At 42.3% G+C, this 22,332-nt stretch overlaps 1 protein-coding gene and 1 long non-coding RNA gene across 4 annotated transcripts in view; one reads left to right on the top strand and one right to left on the bottom strand.

Annotated features, from left to right (window-relative positions):
* Positions 1–6,613: 6,613 nt before the first annotated feature.
* On the bottom strand, positions 6,614–8,672 carry LOC114591820 (uncharacterized). The gene is made up of 2 exons (XR_003705363.2): positions 8,474–8,672; positions 6,614–7,372 (listed from the first exon to the last, which is right to left on the bottom strand). It is a non-coding gene; the product is annotated as an uncharacterized LOC114591820 (long non-coding RNA).
* Positions 8,673–8,840: 168 nt separating this feature from the next.
* Positions 8,841–22,332, top strand: part of LOC114590891 (contactin-4) — a 531,471-nt gene continuing 517,979 nt past the window's right edge. For 2 of the 3 annotated variants that reach the window (XM_077925014.1, XM_077925015.1), the window contains exon 1: positions 8,842–9,374. The gene's annotated coding sequence lies outside the window, so the exon portion shown is untranslated. Of the gene's footprint in view, positions 9,375–22,332 lie in introns of all 3 variants that reach the window. The other variant, XM_077925018.1, reaches the window with a different exon arrangement.

The following is a 22,332-nucleotide window of genomic DNA, read 5'->3' as shown; positions in this document are numbered from 1 at the left end:
TAGTTTTTGCCTTATGTCAGGTTTACTTCAAGTCTAGAAATTCTTTTTGTACATCTCCATTTCACAAGTAATAATAATAATGATAATGATAATATTTATACCCTTCCCATCTGGCTGGGTTTCCCCAGCCACTCTGGGTGGCTTCCAGCAAAATACAATAATTCATCAAATATGAAAAGCTTCCCTAAAGAGGGCTGCCTTCAGATGTCTTCTAAAAGTGAGGCGACGGGCCTCCCATGAAAAGAAAAATGAGGTAAATGCCCCATGTTGTTTATGTGAAATGCTCTGAAATCACTATTTCACTGGGCTTCTGATTTTTGCCTTTGGGGATTATTTCCATGTGGAACTTAAAGTGAAACTCATGCAGTGTTATTAACCAATACGGAACAGAACAGCGGGGGGAGGAGATGCACTCAAAACCTTCTGCACAGAAAGCAAAAAGAAATTCATGGAACCCTGGTTTTAAACAATCCCCCAAGGGACCAGCAAATGCCCTTCTCCTAGTAAAGACGGTCTTGGTATTTAATTAAAGGTCAAACAAAATTGTGCTGCAAACCCTGGGGATACTTTAGTGTAGTAACTTAAGACAGGGTTGTCTAATGAAGATTTCAATGTATTAGTAGGGGGGAAGTGGGGAAGTTCATTTTCAAGATACAAGGGACACAGGGGAAAGAAAGAAAGAAAGAAAGAAAGAAAGAAAGAAAGAAAGAAAGAAAGAAAGAAAGAAAGAAAGAAAGAGTTAGTTGATGGCATTTTGTGGATGGCTGGACTCAGACTGCAAACAGAACTAGTGCAGGAGAAACTTGTTACACTAGAAGGGAGTAGTAGTGCCAGTTGTGAGGCATAGTGCCATTCAAGGATTATTGCATTGGGGACAGGAAACAGACAGAGCCCTGGAGGTTCCTGCTATGCAGCACTAAATTAGCTTCGAAAAAATTTCTAGCTATAAAAAAGACCAATGCAACCTTGCACACACAGCTTTATCTGTCATTATGGGGTGGATAGGACATTTGCTGGACCTCATTTTTCAGGCTGGAAAAACCCAAGTTAAGTTATGGCAAGCAAGCTGCTGTATGCACCACCACTGTTAATTGTGGCTTGTAGGGCTGGGCTCTAAAAGCACTTTCTAAATGATAGATACACTGGATCTGAGGACTGAGAATCTCTGCAAAATGAGATAATGAATGTGTGGACAGTCCCATCCATACTCCCATGAAGAACTCAAAAAGAACTAGGGTCTGTTGCAAGTACTTTGAGGCCTTCTCGTCATATTCTGTATAACTGACAGTATTTGCCTGTTCCCTTTGCAGGTGTTAAAATCTATAGGGCAGTTTTATCAATTCAGGTGCATTTAATTAATGTTCCTTCTCAAGGTAAAGCCTATATTTTCTTAAAGCAGATCTCTCAGTTGTCGGCTGTGTAGTATGATTACACAGAAAACATGCTTTTGAAGGTCAATACGTAGGAAAACCTTGTCCAAAGTGTCAGCTTTATTATTACAACTGATCTTTAAAACAGTCTGCAATTCAGTTTTAGAGCTGGATTTATCACTCTGGCTGGGAATTATTTGAGACTTTCCTCCCAAAATGGGCCAGATCCAAAAAATGTATCTGGAGACCTTGATTTGTGATTCCCCCCCCCCCTCCTTGCTTCCCCTTTTGATGTTACTGATGAGTTCATTTAGAACTAAAAGGGTGGGCTTGCAGAGTTTAAAGAACAAGAAACAAACACAGCCTGGTGCAGCATATGCTACACGTTATCTTATTTGTTTATTCATTCAGTGATGGACTATGAAATGAGATACACTGTCAAAAGCAATGCAGCTCATGCCACAGCCTGCAGAATTATTTATTTATTTATCTCGCATGGAAAGGCACCCCTGACTTTTTGCCTGTGCAATCTATTCAGAGATGCTCTCGGTTGGTTTTGGAGTGCTGGCCCATTTCCATGGTTGTGTCTTAGACTTCTGCAACATTGCCCCACTAGAATTGAGCCTTAGTGCAACCACGCATTAGCCAACGTCACAGGGATATTTTTCCAAAACCTTCCGGTTGATTCAGCCCTGCTTTTTTCCTATGTCCAAAATCTGATTATATTTGATACCAGCCTTTCCCCACTTCTGTTTTATCCGGATCAGAACAGAAACCTTAGGCTAGTCCTCTGCCTCCCCCCGCCCCAGACTCCTGGCTGACCAGACTTAATCAAGTGGACAGCCTTCGTTGCTGTTTCTGTTCTGTTCTCTGCTGCCTTTAGCTATCTCTTCTCTACTGAGTTTCTGTAGCGGCTCCTCCAATCTTAGCTGGCATTCTTCGCTTAATTGCCACCAGCTGGAATAGAGCTTGCCTCAAGTAATACAGCTAGGCTAGCACTTTGCAAAATTCCTGAAAACATTCTTGTGGAGGATGCCTTCCTTAGATTCATTTCCCCTGGGTTATCCTCCAAGCTCTGCCTTCCAATGCACTTGGTTACAAACAAAGGCTGGGGCAATTTCCATCTTGAGTTAAAATGTCCAATTAGTCTCATAATGTCACTTCAAGAAGAGCCAGAGCAGAGTCCTGTCCACACTACATTTTATCCAGGCATGGCTCCCATATGGTGAGGATTCTTAGAATGTTGTCAGGTCTCGTCATTCAATGGCTTTTCCTCAGAGTTTCCTGGGGAAATGGAATGATAGTTAAAACAGTTTAAGTTCATTGGCTAGATATATCTAATAAATCTATGCTGAGTTGAGACGGGATTGAGTTTAGGAGTTGGTTTGTCTTTGGATACTGAATCAGCAGTGGGGAACATTTTTTCAGACCATGGACCACATTCCCTTTGGGGCATGCCAGCAGTGAGTAGGACCAGGGGCAGAAATTGGCAGAGTCTCATGCTGAGCGACAACAAGCAGAGCTCAGTGAAGTGGGAGGCCAACCAAACAGCAGAGTCCCTGAAGTGTACTGGCTTGGAGGCAGAGTCAGTATCCAAAGGATGAAGCAAAGCAGGATAGGTGAGGGGTCTTGCTTGGAAGGGGGTGTGGTCTGAGGAGGCTTCTGAGGGCTGGGTAGATAGTCCTGGAGACCTAAAATTGCCCCAGGTCTGAGGTACCCATTGATATTTGAACCACTGCTCTAGCTGCTTTTTAATTCCTTCTTTTTTTATACTCTTAAATTAAAATTAAGCTTCTTTGTATGTTTATGTATTCTGAGTCTTGCCCATTCACCCAAACTACTGCTCTGCTATTGCTATATAATTTTTAAAATACATATATATATATAAATATTTCCCATCAACTTTGTCAAAAGCCTTGTGGGCATCTACAAGGTACTCCTGAGGCTTTTCCTTATTACCCAGCATTCAGCATTTTGCAGATGTGGATTATGTTTGGGAATGTATTTGTCATTCTTTCCGCCAATATGCCTGTGAACATTTTTGCATATTGCCCAGTTAATGAGATAGGCCTATATGATCCTGGATTTTCTGGGTCTTTACCTCGTTTTAATATCACAACAATTCTATAATCTTTCCATGGCTTAGGCACTGTTAAACAGTCTTTGCATGTGGGGCAATAGTGTCTCAGATTATTTTTTTAAAATATAACTATTCTGGTAGTCCATCCATGCCTTTATGTGGTTTAAGTTTCTTAATTACTCTAGAAATATCCTCCAGGAATATCAGAAATACCTGATTACTTTCTTGCCCCAAAGCTACCGAAGGAAATGAAACTTTCAAGTCTTGTGTCTAAATAACAAAACACGTACTTTATAAAAGTAAATGTGATTATCTGGAAGTATTTACATGAATGGAGCATTTCCCACACTTTTCTGAACACAGAGGTGCAATTATTATTATTTTTAAAGTGTTTCTGTGTTGTAAGATGCTGTTTATTACATGATTCTTGCCTTAGACAATAGAAAAACTGCATCCTCAAGTGACTCTCCTTCAGAAGTGCCTGCTACGAGTTCTGCAAGAGTCCATTCTTTTACGAGTCCATTATGCCACTAACAGGGAATTAAACTTCACCTTTCCAGTTCTCTTTGGAAAGCTACACAGTGGAGGTGGGTGGGGAAAGAGAGGTTTCCATCTGAAGGGACGGCACTGTTGTCAGGATGCACGAGATCTTCGCTGTTGTGGAGGGGAGCATTGATTTGTTCCTAACGCCAGGAGCTGTTCTAATAAGGAGGTGCTGATATGTGAAATGAAACCACAGAGTGCAGGCACGTGGAGTGCAAACCTGTGAGCCGCATTAAATACAAACTCAACCTGCACTAATGTTAATTGTCATTCAGTTTATATCAATGTGAAGCTTATTAAACCATAAAGTGAGGCATCTAGCACCAAGTGTGGCACTGGAGACAATTAAGTGCAATAAGTGTTTCTCTTAATCCCTCCAATCCCTGGAGATGCACAAGTTACAGATGAACATCCTGTTTGCATTAAAGGCACCGCTTGCATGGCAGCTGAGCACACAGTGTCGAGAGATCCCAACTCAGATATAAAGCCAATTCTTCCCTGAAGCCTGAAATCCAAATTCCCTTCCTTTTGTGTGTGTGTGTTGGTGGCTTACTTCATAGTCACCCCCCCTTCCTTACTCACAAGTTTAATTTCCGAGACAGCTGTTCTTCTACAGCTACTACTATTAATTATCTGGATTAGTGCTGAATTTATCAGATTGAGATGCCTGACTCCCTGGGTATGTAAAAATTAGGGCCTGTGGGAGAATAAAGCATAAATAACTGATAGCTTGTGGAATGTTGAAGAAGCTTACCTAGCCTTTCCATAGCACTATGAACAGGCATTGTAAATAAAAGCACAACAGAAGACTAAGATCCGACCGGGTCAATATATACAGCTAAGAGCAATGACCAGTGTCTCTTTCCAGATTAGCGGTACTTCTTTGTGGTTCATGTGTGAGCGAGCCACTCCCACAAGGAATTAGTTACAGAAACCGCAGGAGCATTTTCGAAATGTCATCTTCAAACTGTATATTCCATCATGAGTTAGAAGTCCGTGCTTTACATTCAGAGGCATCCTGAGACATTTTGTTGCCCGACATGACAGACAAAATTGTACTCCTCCCACACCCCCTGTACAGAAGCTGACTGGATTGACAGTTATATTTTATATTGATGCTGCTGATGGAGCAACATCCTCTACCATACTAGCTTACGTAAATGGTGCAGGGCAGGCCACAACACACACAAGTGTGTCCTCCAGAACCTTGATGACACTATGTGCTCCAGCATCATTCGCTTCACTGTGCATAATGGTATAGCTGGCACTGCTTTCAAGCCCAAATTTGTTTCAACAGCTGCCAACCCAAAGATCATGCAGCTTTCTCTCTGCCCCCCCCCCCGAAATCATATCACCCACCATCTTTGTCCCACCACCATCACTTGCATATAGCAAGCAGGAAGTTAATTTTGTTCTACAACAGGAAGAAGAGTATGATGTGTGATAGAGTATATATAGTGGAATAGGGAAGGATGCACGACACCTGCGTATTTTCTTGCTGCTTCAGAGTGTCCACAGGGACTGGTGGGTTCTCTTGGCAGCCCCAACCGCAATATACCCCGTTCTCCAAACACTAAAATGTTCAGAGTGTCAACATTCAGTATAGATTAGCAAAGCTGCGAGATCGGGTTACTAAGGAAGTTAGACAGTATTGTGCCAATCAAAATAAGTGCATTTGGCAGCTTATTTACCAAGTAGGTACAAAAACAGTTCACATTCACAAAAGGGTTTTTTTTATAAAAAAAAAGAATTAAAAATTAAAAAATTAAAAGTACCATGCCTATTAAATCAATGTAGGGTATAAAGCAATATAAACAAGTAGTTTACTTTATGGAATATTTCTAAATGAACAAATTAGGGGAGGGAGAGCTACATCCCAGTGATACAACACACCCTTTGCATGTTTAATGCCACACTAGTAGCTTACTTCTGTTAAAAGGCTTTCTGGTAGAAGAGGCCTGTGAAATACTTCTGCCTCTGAAAAGCTTCTCTCAGGTTAGGACTTGTAGACCTTAGCAGCAGGCAACTCTCTTACACTATAGTTAGTAAACTATGGGGAGTGAGTAAAATTATCATTATGGAATGGGACGTCCCTATTTTCATTGGAGAAATGTTGGAAGGTATGGGCTCGAGCCTCATGTTGGGCAAAAGATTCCTGCATTGCAGGGAGTTAGACTAGATGACCCTCATGGCGCCTTCCAATTCTACAATTCTATGAAAAGCACACAGCCTGATAACTAAACAAATAGCTATATAGAAAACACTTCCAGTAACAATGAGGATCAGGAACCCACATATCAATACTACATGTTGTTTTCTTGGAAATGAGTCTCAATTCTCTTTAATGAGGGCTTATCATAGGACTGCAAACTCAGAATGGCCACCACTTTATATTATCAGGGGGGAAAGGGCTTAGCTCAACTAAAAGCATGGTGTAGTACTTATAGACTTGGACCCAGGATCAACCCCCCACAACAATGAAATTCAATGGATGATCTTGGGCTAGTCACTCACTCTCTCAGCCTCACCTACCTCACAGATTTGTTGTGGGGAGAATATGGGTGGGGAACAACACCATTTGCTCCACGTTGAGCTCCTTGGATAAAAGATGTGTTAAAAATGTATTAAATTTATTTATTTATTATATGCATTTATTACCTGCCCTTCACCAAAGGTCCAAGGGCGGGTTATATAACAATAAAACAGTAACATACATTACATAATGAATTACTAAAGCAACAGTACAACCAATAAAATCATTCACAGGTGATGAGCTGTAATCAAATGTTCCCAAAAGCCTGAGTAAAATGGTGTGCCTTTGCATCTCTTCTAAATAACCCCTCAAATTGGGGCTAAATAAAATAAAGAAAAGTACTTCTTCTGTTGCACACTCCCTTGTCCTATCACATCATTTATAGAGTTTCTGGCAGCCAATATTACCAGGTGTGATTTTCAGGCAAGTAGGAGCCTGCCATTTTCTATCTATCTAGAGTTAAACATTTGCCACTGGCAACCATGAATTTTCTTGTTGAAACAGTCTTCCCAGGCTTCACTAGGTTCTGTTTTGAACACAAGGGCCATGTCTCAGAGTCCTGGAACATGTGAGGCCCTCTGAGGTTGTGCAGGATGCCTTTCCCTCACCACTGAGTAACAACAGATCACCTTCCCACATTCAGGAGCAAGGATGTTTTGGGACAGGATGCATTCCTCCCCATCAAGGGTGCAAAGGTAGGAGGAGCAGTTGCCATCTATTCACAATTATTTCTCTCCCTCTTGGTAGAGCAGGGATTGGGAGAGCTACTAGAACAGGGGTTCTCCAACAGTGGTCCAAGGTCCAAACTGTGGTCTGCAAGCTTCAATCAGGCAGTACATGGTGTGTCTGTGAAGAAAGGCAGGCGCAGTATGTTAGTCATATTGATTTGTTGTTGTTGTTGTTGTTGTTGTTATTTACATTACCCAAACTGCATATGTATGTTGCACTTCATTGTGAAATACTACTGTTTGAGGCAGTTTCCAAACCAGCTTCACACCAACTGCAGCCCCCTGTTTTTCTCCAGATGTCACTGGGTTGCAGTTGCCATTGTCCCTCACCACTGGCCATGTCTTCTGAGGCTAATAGGAATCAGAGAGTTGGAAGGGGCCCTGGGGGTCATCAAGTCCAATTCCCTGCAATGCAGGAATATGCAGATGTCCCTTATGGGGACTGAACCTGCAACCTTGGTGTTATCAGCACTACACTCTAGCCAACTGAGCTTTCCATCAGAGTCCAACATCATTTTGATGGGATGGGAAAACGTTGACCCTCCATAAGTTGGACGACAACCTGTATTTCACATAGGGTCACATAGGCTGGGGCATATGTTGGGTGTCTAGCAACATATACAGAGGACCATAGGTTCCCTGACCCTGGCCTATTAAAGATATATGTTTAATATGCATAAAATGCAGTGTTTGGATGCACTGATGTAAAGAAGACTTATGAAAGGGTTTGCATTTGCAAAGAGAAGTTTGCATTAGACAGGAGGTTAAACTCTAGGTATATGCCACAAGGAGGGTATTTAAGGCTGATTGGTGACTCATCCTGGAAACAAGCTGAGAGCTCTCTCAACAGGACATAAAACCTGAGAACTCAGCATCTTCCTCAGTCTTTGGAGCCAGCAGCAGTAGAAAAGATGCTGGGCTATCCTGAAGAAGCAAGATGCTTGCACAGGATGTCTCTCTTGGATCAGAGAGAGTAAATCTACTGAAATTTATTAAGGACCAAAAAGAAGGCGGCACTGCATTGTTTTAGAGCAATGTGCTATTTTGTATTTTGCAACTTTTATTTGCAACTATTTTAAGACTGTTCTGCAGTCTAAAGCTTCGAAACCCGTTCTCGGGGTGGAGAGCTAATTCATTTCCGCTCTGCACAAGGTCCGGATCAGGGATTCCGTTTGCAACAACAACTCTGAACATGGCCTAGATAAAGTGGGTCCCAAACCTCCCAAGTCAGCAAGCAGCGGTGGTGTTGACTGCTGGTGCTCCTCAGCAGGAGCCCATCCGGAGATGGCGCTTGCGGGTTGATGCATCCAGGCTCGCCAGTTCGCCCGCGTGCATGTGTATGCAATCCATTCCCGCTCCATGAAAATCAATGATACTCTTGCTGCGCGGCGGCGGCGGCGGCAGCGACAGAGGCTTCTCTTCCCCTCCAAAGGTCTAGTGAGATCTATGGGTTGCTTTTGCAGCCGGGATGCGCACGTGCCCGCACACATTTTCCCCTCCTTTAGCCACGCCCCTCAGAATCCCTCCTAGCTAAAAAGAACCTGTGCGGCTCTTTCTCCCTTCGCCCAATCTCTACTGCAGGGCAAGAGAAGGAGGGAAAGAAGAACGGAACCGGGTGAAGAAAAGGGGAGAGGAGAAAAAGAAGGAGAAGGTGGGGGAGGCGGAGCTAACACTGAAGCGGCTCGGATAGTTGGCAGACGCCGTGTTCTTCCTCGCCGTTCTTTTAATCTGCCTCTCCCTCACCCTCGCCGCCCCACCGGCAGCCGAGGAGTAGATTTGGGGAGGAGGAGGGTGGGGTTGGCTCTCGGCGACCGCCAACACCAGCAGCGCCGCCGCCGCCGCCACAGCGCTCCCAAATTCGCCTCCGTCCGGCATTCCGGCTCCTCAGCAGCCCTCGAGGCTTCGCGCCCCGCAGCGGGAAAGCAGGACTCTCCGGGCGCGAGCGTAAAAATATAATAATAAAGCGCGGAAGGGAGAGAGAGGGAAGAGCCGCCTCAGCGCGCCGCTACCACCAGCAGCAGCACCGGCGGCAGCGGCTTGTCTTGCTTGCTTCCTTCACCAGCCTGGGAGCTCTGCCCGCAGCCGCTTGGAGGAGCCTCTTGGCAGCTTCCCGCGTCAAGGTAAAGCTCGGGTTGGGTTGCGCGTCCCGGAGCGCAGCGCCGTGTTTGTTGTGAGGGGAAGGAGGAGGGGGCGCGCGGGCGGGTGTGGGGGAAAGAGCGGGAAAAGGCGCCTTTCTCTCTCGCTTCACAGTGGTGGGTCGCTGCTGCCTTTGAAAGGGAAAGAGCAGGTGCTTCCACCCAAAAAAAGGAGGGGGTTCGTTTGGGTATGTGGAGAAAGAGAAACAATTCAAGGCAGCGTCTGCACCACCGTCAATCCCAACCAGGCTGTCCTTTCCCCTCTCGCGCACAGCCTCTGTCTCCAGCTCTTTTTCTCTTAGCTCGGGCATGGATTCAGTCTTATTCTCGCGGGAGGTGGGTGGGTGGGCTCCGGGCTTCTCTTGGCATGCACAATTTTGGCCCTCGGATTTGGGCGACACTCTCCCCCCACACTCCCCGAGTCAACAAGTTTTATTGGTGGCGCGAGGACCCGGGCGCTTCTAGTTCTCCTTCGAGCTGTGGAGGCTGGTGTTTTGCCAAACTGTCTGCTGGCTTTTGCAGTTTCGCCTGCAGCACTTCGGCTGCGTGGTCGGTTTGCTTTGAAGCGTGCAGAGCATAGCGGCCCGTGATTTGCCTCCGCTCAAAAACAAAAAAAAACTTCCCGCGCGCTTACTTCAGAGTAATTGCCTTGCACGTTTGTCCGCGCCCTGCTCTGGGGTAAGACAGCGGATGCTGCAAGACCTGGGCTCTGTGAAGCTGGCTGTAAAATTAGCTCCGCTGAACTCGGTGGGACTTGCTCAGAGTGGTAGAGCTTTGCATGCAGAAGGTCCCAGGTTCAAACCCTGGCATCTCCAGGTAGAGCAGGGAGGGAGGGAAAGAGACCTCTGCCTGAAACCTTGGGCGAGCAGCTGCCAGCCCGTGTTTTCACTACTGAGGTAGATGGACCGGTGTATGCTCTGATTCTGAGCAAATATGCAGGACTGGAGTGTGGAAGAAGGTGGAGTGGCTGAGATTGCCACCCAAACAGAGTTTGCATAAGGAGCGAGAGTGCTCTGGTAGGGAAGGGCTGCTGCCAAATAGATTTTCCTACTGAAATGGAGTGGGGAGGGGAAAACTATGGTATGCAAAATTACGACTCCCCCCCTCCTCCCATGAAAAGAAGTAGTGATGGTGCGACAGGGTACAACAAACTGATGGGCATCAGACTCGATCCTTCTTCCTATGTGAGTCTATCTTCCGCACAATTCCCACTCAGGGTTTACCCAGAGGAGTACAGATACGGAGATTAACTTTGCTAGATAGCAGTTATCTTTTCCAGTCACCTTTGCAGAGAGACGGCAAACAGGCGATATGTATCAGCCCCTCGTTCTTGTCTTTTAACAAATGGAATGAGCAAAAAGGAGAGAATCTGGGCAGTGGTGTGGTGGATCCTGGGATAAACAGACGTTTGGATGATAAAAGCCTGGTCAGGTTTTGCCTGAGCTCCTATTAGTACTCCCGTGTTGGTCCAGAGATGTTCAATTATATCTTTGGAAGCAGAAACAAGCAAACACAAAAGCAACTGATGTCTTGCAGGAATGGGAAGCTGGGTGTTACAAGCAGCAAGTTAACAGCTCTTCCACTGCACACCCTCCTCCAGTGTCGAATACAAGGAACTAGCTTCCTTTTATTTACTATGCAAATTAAAAGATTGGGTCTTACTGTATGTAGGTTGAAATATGCCTAGGAAAAGGATAAGAAAAGTGATACAGGGGTGTGTGTGTGTGTGTGTGTGTGCATGTACACACATGTAGAGTACAACTATTGAGTTAATCTTGTGTAAATTCTTGGGACAACTTTTACTGGATGCAAACAAGTGTTCCTTTTTCCAGTTTTCAAATTCTGTCTTCCCAAGGGTGGTTGTTAGCTTTCTGTGTTGCGAGCAACATAATGCAGCATGTTGTGTCACTTACCCAGACAGAAATGACTTGCTCACTAAACTACAAATGAAATGATGCTGCTTGCATAACAAGTGAGGCTAGTTAGCATTTTACATACTGATTTTCATTTAAGGTAAATGAAAGCAGGATAGCTGTCACTGTGTTTATGGCTATTTGTGCTCTGTAGGGAAGGATATACTAAAATCCTAGAGAGCTATCATTCAAAAATCATAAAAATATATTTTATTCATGTTTAATCTCCCCTCCCCCCACCCACCCGAATAAGCTACTTTTTGAAATGTGTTTAAAAGGATCTGTATAAATCCAGACATCATTTTTGGTTTTTGTGTTTTTTAATGTTGTTATAGATTTTGTGTTAAAACTTCTGCACTACCTTAATGAAATTATTACTTTTAGAATAATAAATGATGCTGTTGAAAGTGCTAGGTTGAGTGTGAATCAAAAACTACAAACATTTCATTGCCTGGGACCCCGAACACACTAAATTAGAAATAATTACCGCTTCTTCTCCAGGGACCAACTTTTGAGCAGGGGTGAAGGTGGACATACATTTTTAAGTGGGTTGGAATGGAAGTAGTTTTGAAACAGCTCTGCTGCATTTTGAGGCATTTGTTTCCATCACACTCTTTATAGGCTGAACTGCGCAGTTTAGAATCTCTGCCTGTGCCTGTGTTAATTTATGGTCAATCATTGCTTGAAGTTGTGTATTTCCATAGTATCTCTCTTGCCTTGTGGATGCAAGTTACAAAAACATTTCTGTTTGACAGTAGTTGAATGCCACCATCTGGATTCATTCCTAATATTAGGGGATCACATGATCAACACTACTGCATGTTTTTCTTTAAAAAAAACAACAACCCAGCAGCTGCTGTGGTTTATCTGAGGGTACTTCTATAACTGAAATAGGCTGTAAGCCACAGCTGGTAAGGAAAGAATAAGTTGACACACACCCAGTCAACAAGGTTTGACATGAGTGTTATAACGCCGAAGTGATAATTATGACTGCTGTAGACAAACAGTTCGTTGTAAGCAAGTTCCATTGAAATCAGTGGTACTTTGCCACACATGTATAGTGTCTAAAATTGGAATGCAATGGTAGTTACTGCCACTTGTGGAAATAAGCAAGACTGTTTCTGTGCCTCCTCAAACCACAAGTGCCGTTTCCCTTACCAATGGTTGGAATTGCGTCGTGTGCAAACTGAAAATGTGAAATCGCAAGGCATATTTATAAGCTGTTAAAACACTTTAGATGATGAAATAGTTGTCAGTTGCATGGTACACACAGGCCAAGTACAGTGTGCTGTCAATTGTGTGCTGTCAGATTTCTGCATGATGCATCTTTCACTTCTGGTATGAATAGCTTTACTGGGTCATTGATCTGGTTTCTGACTATAACCATATTCAGATGCTTTTCTGTAGGTGTTAACATCACAGATTAGAAAACTTGGTTCCATTTTGCAGTTAAAGTTGTCAGGAATATCTAAACCGGATATTCATTGGCATAGATACCCTTAGCATCCTAATAGCTGTTCATTCCCCACCACCACCATGTTTTCCCATAATCTCATATATATTGCACTGCAGGAAATGTATGTCTCCTTATGTATAACCCTTTGCCTTCTCATTGTAAGCTTTCAAGCTCGGCCATACAGCTTGTCACGATATTCCTAAATATAACCTCATATCGCCAAAGAATTGATGCTTTTGAATTATGGTGCTGGAGAAGACTCTTGAGAGTCCCATGGACTGCAAGAAGATCAAACACATCCATTCTTAAGGAAATCAGCCCTGAGTGCTCACTGGAAGGACAGATCGTGAAGCTGAGGCTCCAATACTTTGGCCACCTCATGAGAAGAGAAGACTCCCTGGAGAAGACACTGATGCTGGGAAAGATGGAGGGCACAAGGAGAAGGGGGCGACAGAGGACGAGATGGTTGGATAGTGTTTTCGAGGTTACCAGCATGAGTTTGACCAAACTGCGGGAGGTAGTGGAGGACAGAGGTGCCTGGCGTGCTCTGGTCCATGGGGTCACGAAGAGTCGGACACGACTAAACGACTAAACAACAACAACAACAAAATCTTCTACAGAACTACTTGGGAACATAAAAAGAGCTCTGGTACATCAGACCAAAGATCCATCTAGTTCAACATCCTGCTTCCATAGAGCCCTACCAGAAGCCTCCGGGAATCCCTTTCTCTTTAATAGACAATGATTTTGTTCTCTTGCAGCATGTGGCGTCTGTCTGAGTGTATGCTAATATTCTACCTGTACTCTAAGCATTTTATAGTATAATGGAAGACCTGATGCTTAGCCAATTAAAAGACTGTCATTGACTTTGTCATGGCCTAAGCACTGAATTCATAGGAAGCTATCCAGTATAACATTTGCAATGTGGACAAAATTACTTTCTAGCTTGACTGATGTTGGGAAATAATGCATTGCTGGTAGCTTAAAATAGTCAGAAGAAGTGCTTGCTAGTGCTCTTTAACCTTTTCAGGCCTGTGGGCAAACTATACTGAGCAAGGCTCTTTGGGCCTTGGGCAGGAATACTGAGCAGTGTTCCCCTCCCCCATCTTGTAGAAGCACTATGTCTGCTTCTTGATATCAGTCTTTTAAATTTTATTTCTGGAAGACAGAAAGAATGAGGTCGTCTAAGTTAAATTAAAGATAAGCACAGAAGTGTAGCAAAATCAGTTCATTCTAAAGGATGGATTAATCTATGATTTCAAGTTCAATTTTTAAAATTCAGATTTCAATTCAGAATTATTACTTTTTAGTAATGTGAGCTTATCAGCATTTTAGTGTTATCTCTGGGTTTCATCCCAAAATAATATGACTGCAGTACACAAGCTTTTTCTGCAGGAAATTGTTAGCCAGGATCCTTAATATCAATTGGATATAAATGAATTGAGGACTTTACAATAGTCCCTCTAATTTCCTCACTTCTCATGTGCTGCATTAGCCTCAATTTCACTGTGTTCATTATCCTGTGGGCTTAAACTGTTCTATGATGGTTAAGGATGATGCCACTACTAAATGCAGCTAGAGCTTGATTCTTATATGGGCCCAATAATTTATATCTGTTTCCAGTGAGTATAAACACATTATATTGTACAGGATCTGAGAAATGGAAGGATAAAGGTACATTAGTGCTAGAGGTGCACACCCTTCTGCATAATACAATAATTACTTCTACTGTTTAGTAGTCATATCACACTTCTAATATGCAACATGCTTTACAGTTTTTCATTCTCTTTGCCCTAACATAATCCATGGAAGTATGTACAATATTCCCATTTTATGACTGTGGAACTGTGACCGAGAAAATAATTTGCTCAGGGCCATGGCAGGGTAATGATTCAGACCCACATTTCACAGAACCAAATACGGTGGTATAAATCTGGCATACTGCACTGACTCTCATTTATTGCTGGTGTACACATTTTGTTTATGCACTTACTTAACTTTATTTACATGTATCACCCTCCTTAGTTACTTGTGTGTGTATGTGGGTCTATTCAGATATGTTTCATGGGACCAGAAACATGGGTAAGAGTGTTGCTACACATGCCATTTCTGTAGCCAATAATTGCCACAAGGCAGTAAAAGATACCATATTAACCAGATGAGGGGTTGCTATCCTGAGCGCATTTTTATATGGGGTTTCATTCACTCTCCATTAATCCCATAAACCAGAGTTAAAATTGCATGTATCCCCAAAACTGTTGCTTGAGTTCCACAGTTGCTCAGGTGAATTAACTAGTGTTTAGCAAGAAGTCTTGCCATGCAACCACCCCTTGTGTTTTCCTCTTCCCACTTCTTGCTAAGAACATTTTCCAAAAGTGTTAAGAATATCCCTTGCTACATCCCCTTGGGTTATGCTTATGTAATCACTCCTTTTGTCATAACTGTTCTGGTTGAGTCTAGCCTTCTGGCTGAAAGCAGGAATTGTAATGCATACCTTGTGTACCTATGAAGCGGAAGAGGAGAGCATGGCTGAAGTACATGCCTTGTCCTTTTTGGAGAAAATAACTGCAATTGGTAACTCGCCAGCCACATGTTCACAAACAGCTTGGCCACATGCCTCTTTCCTGTTCTACATTTGGAGCCTGCTTCCAACAAAGGTCCATTGGGTGATGTCAGTCCATGTGTATCTCTGTGCACCTACCCTCCTAGCTGAATAGAGAAGAGTGTAGATTTTGTGTCTTGTGTGCTCCGCTTTGGAGGCTCTCCGTTGAAGCTAATATGTAAGATCACATGCCTAAAATACAAGGCTTTTGCTTTTATTCATTTCTCTTTTTTAGCCCAAGTCTCATTAGCTCTCTTAGTCAATAATGCCACATTTACAATGAAGACATAGATCTGGATCCAGAATTTTTGCATTTATAAAGCTGTGCTTACCTACCTTCTCCCCATTGCATCTCTCTGTGTTCCCCAAAAAGCCACTTCTGAGAGTCAGGGGCCTGGTGCTTGGAAGGAGAAAGTGGGAGTAAGTTGGGTTTAGGCAGCTTCTCTAGCAAGACTGTCTCCACAACACTCATGTTAAGTTTTTGTTTCTGACACCACTTAACTGGGATGGGGTTGTTGGTCATACTGAAGTTAAGCTGACCTACTCAAGCTCATGGGTCACCAATGTGACAAGGTGCACACCTACTCACAGAGGCTTTCTTTGGCAACTGCAGTGTGTCTTCTTCTTCCTCTTGCCAAAATTAGCCTTGAAATAGAGTATTCTATTGCACCCAGTAGAATAGTTTACAGCGTGTGAGTGTGTATGCCCACAACACCCTTTTCTTTTTACAAATGTGCCCATGGGCCACAAATGATTGTAAACCATTGCTCTAGTCCAGTGGCAACCTGTGGCCCATGGGGCCACAAGCGACCCACTGGGGTGGTTTAAATGGCCCACAAGCTGCCCCCGAACCGAGCCGCCCACTTGGCGAGTCCCCACACTCTGCACTAAACCAGTGCAACACGGAGCGGGGACTCACTTCCGCAGCGCTGGAAATCGTGTCTGTGCAGATGTGATCCGGCCCATGGTGCAAACCGACCCAGGCGAGGTAAATCTTGCCGACCCTTCTCTAGTCTGCTGAACATGAAGATGCATATGAGTCATTAATACTTTGAGTTGCAACCGGCTGTGTTCTACTCAGAGTAGACTCACTGAAATTAATGGCCCTAAGTTAGTCTGATAGTCTATTAACTTCAGTAGAACTGCTTTGATTAGGACTAGTAAACTTCCAGATTTATTAGGTTGAAGAAGTCTCTCTTTGACTATCTTAGAACAACTATTTGAAGTATTACAGCAGATGAAAATATACAAATATTTATACAAAAATAAAAATGCAGTGATACAAGACAGTATAAACAATATCCTTAAAAGCACATCACGCTGGCAGACAAAACTTCAGGAATAATCAACTTAAGAAAGGTGTGAAACTGACCATCCCATTTCTTCAAATGCCTGGGAGTTGTGTACATTCTATTTTTAGCTCTAAAATGGTAAGAGTCCAGGACAGACTATACCCATATATTCTTTTCCCCAAACATGTAATTCTGCTTTATAGCTTCCCACGTGCCTTTTTACTGTGTAGCAAAGCCTTCAAACTGTTGTCAGTTCTCAGTCCTGATTTCCAGTAATGCCTCCTCACCTAGGCCCTATCTAGGAAATAAAGGATTAAACTTCACATACAACTGAGATTTATAAGATATGAAGACAAGCTTTTTGTTTACTTGCATATTTTGTGATGGGCTCATGAAGTTAGAGGAGAAACCAGGAATTCCTTTATCAGAAAAGTTCCTGAGGAAAGCGTGGTAGGGAATGTGTTGGCCTTGTACACACGTAGCAGCAAACCATAGTTAAGGATTTAGTGTGAATGTATGGATATTGCCTGCTTTGCTCTTTCCTACTAACGTGCAGAAGAAGCAGATAGCAGTCTTTAGCTTAGTGTTGTGCCTAAACTGCAGATTGCGGAGGGCATTTTGCTGCAAAGAAACAACAGCTTGCTGTAGCAAGATTTATTCTTGGCTTATTAACCATAGTTTGTTTCAGCAAAACCAATCACAATATCTGCTTCAGAGATACCTGTTATCTCTGTGTAACGTATACAGTTCTCACGCATGTTTAATGGCCTTAATGTTAACTTATGGGGGTTGCATGTGGGAGATAGCAGGGTTTGCCCCCTCCACGTACGTGTGTGTGTGTGTGTGTGTGTGTGTGTGTATTTACAAAAAAGTGGCCCTTTACAGTTTGTGTGCATGTCTGTGAGGGAGATTTTATTGGTCTGCTGTTTACCATGTTGCTTCTACAGCACAGATACTTGCAGTTCCATTCATATTTGATACTTTACAGAGTATATCCTTCTCCATTAGTTTTGCACTACATAAGAAAAGTCACATTCGGAGCTCTCTCAGGGGTTAACCTGGCAATCATACTTGAGATTACATTTTTGCTGAGAAAATGTCATAGCATCCCGTGCTATGTTTTAGTGAATAAATAATCTGTGCGCTGTTTTTCAGAAGGTACTTTTTCCCCTGCAACACTGTGAGTAGCTGCAATTTGCACATTAAGAGTCTATTTGGTTTTATTTATAGGAATCCTTGTTTGTGGTATCTTGCATGCTATTTTTATGCAGTGAATTGCCTTGGCAGTATCTGTCTTAGGTACCACTGGTAAATATAAAACATGATAAACATCATATTTACTCTAGAGGAGTCTTATGAAAAATAATACAGTTGTAGTAGAGTAAGCAGAATATGCAGAACAGCCATATGGCACAATCTATGCATGCGTACTTGGAAATTAGCCCTGCTGTGTTCAGTGGGGCTTAGTTTTTGTTAAGTGTGTAAGGATTGCAGCCCTAGTCTCACTGGTAAATGGATGGATAGGCACATCTCTGTATGCTTAAGTGTGTTTTGTTATAAGACTAACAATAATCCTAGAGGTATTTGAAACACTTCCCTCCAAATGTTGGTATTATATGCCATCTTCAGACATCATTCATGTAGTGGACATCTCGGTACTCATAAACATCAGCAAGCAACAGGAAGTATATGAAATACACCAATGTCAAATTTTGACTGTAATTTAAGTTAATTGCCAGGAGTTTTACTTTGAGCATTCTTGATGGTATTTGTAGTGATAAATACAAATATGTGCATAAATACTTTACCACTGGTAATTCATTGATTTGATTATCAACTCTGTTATTCTTAACTATTAAGTCTAATTCACCAATATATTAATTGCTTGTCTGCATACTTTTGCTGTAAATGAAACAAGCACAGCCAATTTGCATGGCTCTTCTCTTTGACTCTTCTATAGTTCTGCTCTACTTTTCCTGAAATGGTAAGAAATAAATGCATTATTTAGTTTGCACCTGGTATTCCAATCTAAGTAAGAAACTTTTAATTTTAGTTCTCCCCCACTATAGTGTTTGTAATTTCAGTTTTTTTGTATCATTAGCAGGTTTGACACTACTTGCTGCTTCCTCTAAGGCATTAAAGAAAAGAGATTTTTACTTGTTAAAGTTAATGAACAAATTAGGGTTACTCTGACTAAAACATAGTTGAATCAAAGTAATATTTGAATGCCAAGATAGGAAAAAATGGAAGACAACATTCATATGAGTTTGACTCATGTCAAATTTTGAATTTTGAGGCATTTATACTTCAATATTATTTGTTTTTCAACCCATGCTAATTGCTGAAAGGCCCCACAATATACAGTGCTGCATATGAACTCTGAAAATGACAAATGCCTAGAATTGCCTAGAATGGCAATTCATTTTCACATAGTTGTGTGTAAGGTTGATCAGGTAGCTTGCAGTTGGTCAAAGCTAGGCACGTGTATTTATTTTTCAGCCAGTGTTATAGAAAACTCATTAGGTTTGTATATAAGCACAAACCATTTTTTAAAACAGCAAAACAAAATTGTATACTGTCATCTGCATTGTTCTGTTGACATCAGAATCTATAATAATCTAATACCTGTACTCCTAAAACTCTGCTGCCATTTATAAAAACCCTTTAAAGTCTTTGTGGTTTATTCTTAATATCCAGTCTATCAGCTTTTGACACCATACATTTGTACACAACCTGAAAAGTGTGTCGTTTTAGAATTGATGGTATGGTAAAGCCACAACAACCATCTCTCAAGGTTTACTAAATCATTCTTGAGGGATTCCAAAATGAATAAACATAACAGGATTGATGGTAGTTTCTAAAATTAGATCTAGGCCTTCTCTTCCTCTGCTGCTTCCACTGGCACTTGTCCTTATCCTTTGAGAGCCCCCTGCTTCAGTCTGAAAATTATACAGCCTAGTTGTAGCTTTACTACCACAGTCATAATTAGATTATTGAGTCAACTGCTTAAAACATTGTATCATAGTGATGTGGCATGGATACTGCTGTTTCATAATATCTTTTCCTGGGGGTCCACAAGTTATGTCCAGGCTTGATAGGAAAGTAATAATAAACATTCTACTAGCCTGCAAGGAGCATCTGACCGTGCAGAGTGCTGGCCTCTTTCTTCCAAGCAAGTGCTGCCTGCCACTATCACAGAATTAAGGAGAAAGACTAACAACACAGAGGGCATAGCCCTCAGTCCGTTCTGAAAATTAAGCAGCACATATAATCTCTGCAAGTTTGGTACAACTAGAGAACACCCACCCACTCCCTGAAAATTACCAAACTCGTAAACCCATAGCTCTGCAGTATTAAAATTCTCCCCTTCCCTTAACTCTCTGGTTCCATTTCCTTAGACCACCTTGCTGTTCTCTGTAGCCATCCTGACCAAGGTCTTTACTTGTACCAGAGCAGGCTAATAACTTCTATGAGTTTATTTATTTAGAAGGCTGAAATAGTACAAGGCAGCTGTGTTCAAAGTGCTTGGATGTGGATAGTTTGCAAACACAAATCAGGCAGATGTTATTGAATGAACAACTTGGCAGGTGTGAGCAGGATCCCAAGTAGAAATATTTAACAGCCACGTGAGCTTCTTTGTGGAAACATAACCTGACCCATCTTAAGCTTGACTAAATCTGCATTTTAAGGCTTTTCTCCTTTGACCTCCACCTTCAGTTTATTCTATACTACTTCACTAAATATGCACTTAAGCTTTCATACCTTAAAATGATATGCCAGCTTTCTTCCTTTTACGTTTAGCTGTAGTCTAGGTTTAACTGCAGTTGATGCTTAATGGCTCCAGCAGAGTTGAGAAGCTCTAAGTTGTTACATCTTTATTTCCTCTGCTTTCCATTTTTGGTGACTGTTGAGCAGATTTCAGCAGATAGTGCCACCAACTTCTGTTGCTGACTGATGCTTTATTGGTAAAAGCTTGTTTTTTTTAAAATAAAAATAAAAATGGCAGAGTTCAGTTGCTGTTTTACTCTCTCAGCTTCTCAAGTACATTTTTGAACATGAGTCAGCTGCTAGCTCATGGGGGGAAAAGTACTTGTTTAGTAGTTAACAGAAGAACACACATTTTTTTTTAAAAAAAGAAGGGTTAAATGCATCAGATTTTAATAGGAGTGATCTTGTGTGGGTATCATTTAACTGCACAGCTACAGAATGCCCTCTGCTGAACATGTGTGCAAGTAAAGGAGTAAGAATAACTCTTAGCAGATTGTAGGAAGGCATTTTAAGCAGGATTTCAAACCAGGCCTTGAGGTATGCATACAAATTAGTTTTTTTAAATAGATGCAGCAGATTGGTAATTTGAAAATGCAGGTCACTTTGAATTGCAACATTTTCCATTATTTTTAGCATATTTGAATGGTTATTTTCATTATATAGCTATCCTTTACCATCCGGGAAAACTTTGTTCTGTTTTATATTCAGCTGGATGTAGTTATTCAAGTTCTGTCTAAAAACAATGTTTCAGCTTTGGTTTTCATTTGAAATTAATGCAGCCAGTATTTGTGATTACATATATAATGCAGGTTGTCACTTGTTAACATATTAACAGACATACTGTGAATCTTACCACATTCCTTGCTGTTCTCCTCAGCTCTTCCTGTCTTCATAGAATTGTAAAGTTGGAAGGGACCCTGAGGGTCATCTAGTCCAACCCCCTGTAATGCAGGAATCCTGCCCACAGTCATCCCTGTGTGGGCTCGAACCACCAACCTTCTGGTTAGCAGCTAGGTGCACTGACCCGTTGCACCACCTGAGGGATAAAGACAAACCTTAACTGCCAACATGCACTTGAGCTGTGACCTTCAGAGATGAAGATGATTTCAGATGTTGTATAGAGTGGAGTAGAGCCATGATTTCCTAGATCCGATATGATTTTGATGTTTTAATTGGTTGCTACTAGGGTCTGTGGCTGTGTAAACTAAAGCTTGCACAGTCTCGTGTGGATTTAGAAGCAGGATTACCCAACAGTGAAGTATTAGCAATGTATGTTGTTCTTTATGTGACTCTTGGGAATAAGGACACTTGACCAAATTAGCAATGAATGAGTGAGCCAGTGAGTAGGTGTTATGATTTCCCTTTTCTCTCCTTAAATTTGGTAACCTTTAAAATGTTATCTAAAGGTATGGGGCAGACATGTTTTGTTGCAGCTGGGCCAGATGAAGGTGTGTTGTGCTGCTGCAGATGCACCATGGCATTTCTGAGGAAGGATAAAGGATTTCACTGTCAATAGGGTTTATGTCAGGCTTCCATCTCAAAACACAATGACTCTTGCAAATAAGGAAGAGGTCTTTCTTCAGGCAAATAGCCGTCCAGGCTGAGCAGCAAACACAAGGTCCAGAATGCAAGACTTCAAGATACATGAGCAAGGCAGGAGGTTCAGAAGTGATGAAGGTGTCCCTTTTGCCAAGCTTTTAAAGATGACAACTTATAGGTTCAGTTATAGGACTCTCTTGCTCTTTGAGCCTGCTGCACACTTATGCTCTGTTGGGGTGGAATGCCTCTGATCCCACCTATGAAGGTGGCAATGGGATCTTGGTGACAAGGTTGTCTTCTGCCCCTTTGCCTCCAGCTCTGGCACCATCACTTCCTGTCCAGGCCCTCTCTGGTTGGTCAAGGTCTCTCTCCC

This window comes from Podarcis muralis, chromosome 2, assembly GCF_964188315.1.
Source record: "Podarcis muralis chromosome 2, rPodMur119.hap1.1, whole genome shotgun sequence".
Taxonomy (NCBI): domain Eukaryota; kingdom Metazoa; phylum Chordata; class Lepidosauria; order Squamata; family Lacertidae; genus Podarcis; species Podarcis muralis.
Note: the sequence above shows the minus strand (reverse complement) of the source record. Positions and strands in the feature narration are given on the sequence as shown.